The sequence below is a fragment of the Sinocyclocheilus rhinocerous genome, unplaced genomic scaffold (assembly GCF_001515625.1).
Source record: "Sinocyclocheilus rhinocerous isolate Xijiao unplaced genomic scaffold, SAMN03320098_v1.1 scaffold3047, whole genome shotgun sequence".
NCBI lineage: Eukaryota > Metazoa > Chordata > Actinopteri > Cypriniformes > Cyprinidae > Sinocyclocheilus > Sinocyclocheilus rhinocerous.
The window spans coordinates 288,127-292,065 of NW_015662947.1; positions in this window are offsets into that span (position 1 = coordinate 288,127).

Consider the following 3,939-nt stretch of genomic DNA (forward strand, 5'->3'; position numbering starts at 1 on the left):
CTTTGATTCAAAGTACCTCGACAGCGTTTCGAAAACACAAGGAACCGATGTCATACACCGATCGGTCTGCACACGCAAACAAAGCCAAACCCTAGATATTTTAGGCAATATAGAAATCCTGGCCAGGACGCGTCCGGGGAAAATGGCACGTATGGTCACCCTAATCTAGAACACACTATTAACAACCTAGAAACCACCTTACCGAACAACAACAGCTAATTATCTAGCAAACATCCAGAGCATCCTAGGAGTTGGCAAAGAACTAGCTAGAACACATTAGCAACCACCCAGAAACACCCTAGTAATTGCTTAGCAACTACCTAGAAAAGCCTAGCAATCATCTGTAAGTGCCATATCAATGTGACATCTATTAGTTGTCAGTGCAACTAGCAGTTTCACTTTGTGTGATTTGTGTTGTCAGGGGAAATCAATGCTACTTTGGAGTTTTCTTGGCTTCCTGTTTCATTTCCTGTGACGACTGCCTCTTCAGGCATGACTGAAAGTGCCAGTGAAACCTGTTGAAGAGAACGTCACATCTATCTGATCTCTAGACATGATGCCAACACTATAGAAATGTTTGCCCTGTAACAGCGCATTTTATTACTTGAGGTAATGGCACCATTGCTCAGACGAAAAGAGCTAGTGTCTTCTCTTTGGTCTATTTCTGTGCAGCTGCCCAGATGTGTAGAAATTATACCCACAATCCCCTGCTGCCTTGCTTATTGCCTTGCTTATTTGTGGGTGTGACAACAATAACTGCTGAAAAGTTGGCTTGTACTAGTTTAAAAGTGCAGTTATGAGGGTTCCAAAATAACATTTTGTAGTTGTAAGATAAAAAAAAGACTTACCCCAGTGTCTCATATTATCTGTGGTAACTTGTTTTTTTTTGGGTGTAAGACCCATCTCTTTCTCACCCACCCACACTCGGTGAAATAGCACACGGTGGGCTTTAATAAATAAAAGGATAAAGCTGTGCAGATGATTAAATGGTGGTTTCAGTCGCACTAATACGAGGTGTTTGAGTAATGGCGTCCCGTCGTGAGCAGGTGGGAGCGGGTTGATGCAGAGCCAGCGCCTGGACACAGACCTTACGCGTGTGTTCATCCAAACCCAGCTGCTGGGAAACATTTATTACTGGCCTGTTGTTCCTGGACCTCTGCACCTGCTGTGAACAATGCCCCGTTCTCTCTCTTTTTCTCTGGCGACAAAATGAGAACAACAACTTCATTTCATGTTTATTTCACCTGATGCGGTGTTAATACATGAGTGCCAGATCAGTGGTGTCATCTTTTGTGGATGTTATTAATGAGAGCAGTTCTTTTTGTGGATTATCTGTGTTAAAATGATCTTTGTTAAATCTGGAAGTTACCAGTTCTGGTAGAGGTCTGCAGAGACATATTGACGGTGCAAGCCAGACAGTAAACAAGACCTTGCCACCGACCTGACCCAACCCAATTTTAAAATGGAGCACATTGTTCAATATAGTTGCTCAGTATTTATACACTGCTGTTAAAAAGTTTGGGATCAGTAAGTTTTTTTTTTTTTATTTATTTATTTTTTATATAAAGTCTGTTATGCTCAAGGTTGCATTTATTTGATCAAAAAAAAAAAAACTAATATTGTGAAATATTATTATATTTTAAAATAATGCAGAATAATGCTGAATTTTTATCATCCATTACTCCAGTCTTCATGCCACATGATCCTTCAGAAAGCATTAGATTTTTTTGTAACGTGATAGTTTTTCAGGAGTCTTTGATGAATAAAAATGAATGAATGAACGAACGAACAAACAAATAAATAAATAAATAAATGTGCCTGAACATGCCTGATCTCACTCACTGCCAAACTTTGTTTGTTTGTTTATGTTTTTATGTTTTTTTTAAATTTTATTTATTGAATAATACTCTTTACTTAAAAAAAAATATATTTTAATTTAGATGTTATTATACGTTATATGTTATTATTTTTTTTAGGTTGACGTGTCTGTTTTATTCGTATACAGTATGTGATGCCATTCAATGACATTATCACACATTAACACATTATCAGCTCAAATTGTTAAAGGGATAGTTCACCTTCAGTTGCTTCATTGACTTCCATAGTATGGAGAAAAAGAAAAAAAAAACACTATGCAAGTCAATGGGGACCAGCAACAGAAGGTGAACTATCCCTTTAAGTTTTTGCAAACCATGAGCTACACTCAAAAGCATTTTTTCCCCTTTTATGCTAATAAAGAATCTTACCTAATTAACTAGAATATGGGAAAACCTTTTAGAAAGAAGCAACACCCGTCTACCGAACACACACACACACACACACACACACACACACATATAGACTGCCACCCATCCATCCCAGCCAAGGGGGCTCCCATCCAGCCTGACAATAACCCAGTGGCAGCTGGTCGATCGATGCCCGACAAAAGCTCGGAGGTTGGGGCAGTCAAAAGATTGTTAACTAGCCATTTCATCTCACAGACATTTAGATGATTGTTCGTGCTTCACTGCACTCCTTTAGCGACTGCTGCTGCCACACCTGTGAAGAGGCCTTTACAAAGCCTGCTTACCCACTCCTGATGACCTCACTATGGCCAGCAAATAGCCCGACACAAAAGCATTGCTCCTCAGAATGCATCATACTTAACTGCATTTTCATGCATGGCTGAAGGAACACAAGCGATACTGTATTTAGCAATACCAAAATGTTGTTAAACTACTATTTTGCTACTAATGCTAGTTTTTATAAAAAAAAAATAAAAAAAAAAAAGCACTTATGTAAAAGCACTGGAAATGTGATCTCTGCAGCTTTATTTATTTAGTATAAATGTATAATTATTTTTTTTTACCTATCTACCTATCTATCTATCTATTTATCTATCTTATTTGTTTGCTTTTAATTATTTATTTATTTATTTTGCATTTTTCTTTTTGACATATGTGTAGTTGTATTGTCCATGGGATTATAATGTAGATCCTACAAATATATATCATTTTGTGTGTCTCCTTATGAAACTTTCAGTCCAAATCATTTCAGACATTCATTAAACATTACAGTCCAAAGGATTAACTTTTGAAACGTTAAAACACCCCTGTAACCCCAAAATTAGAGTTTATGATCAAAACAGGTCCCTCATGTCATAGCAAGAGCTGACCCTGTTGTCATATTTAAAACCTAAGAAAATTTGCGTCTGTCATTCAGTTAAGTACATTGGCTCTAGTATAGTGTGTTACATTAGCATGTGATTTGTTGGTTAATTAGAGGGCTTATGATAATGATAATGACCACATAGCCCATGATGCCACATTTCCAGGTGTTTAGCTTTGGTGATTAGCCACTGGATGCCTCCTCCCCCATCTAGTGTCCACACAACACTGATTAAATCAAGATGAATGAGTTATTGGACACACACCGTCAGTGTACGCTGGTGTAAGTCATATGACAAACACCACCTTATCTGGTTGGTGTGAATTCGTTAATTACCCAAAGCAGCTTGTATTCGTTGGCATCAGCATGTTGTAAATATACAAGAGCCCAGAAAAACATTATAAATGTGTTTTTGAGGGACTAACCTGTGCATGTGTGTGAGCTTTCTGCTTAAACTCTGCACACTTGTCCTCTAGTGGTCATATGTCAGCTTTTACACTCCTGTGATCATGTGTATGGTTGTGTAATCCAGCAAAAAGTCAGCACATGGTCCACGGCCCTGCTCTAGTAGTTCAGTGGGGTTGTGGGACGTGGACCGAGGGTTGGGGCTGGGATGTGGATGTGGACTGGCGCTCTCTGAGGTTCATCCAGGCAGAGCCAGGCTTCCTGCTCCTCCTTTGTCACACCATTTGGGCTCTTGTGTCTCGGGCTTCACTGCCCTAGCCTCACTTGGCAGCCCTGCACACACAGGGACATCTGGTCTCTCTGTCCCACCTCCTGCTGAAAAGAGAG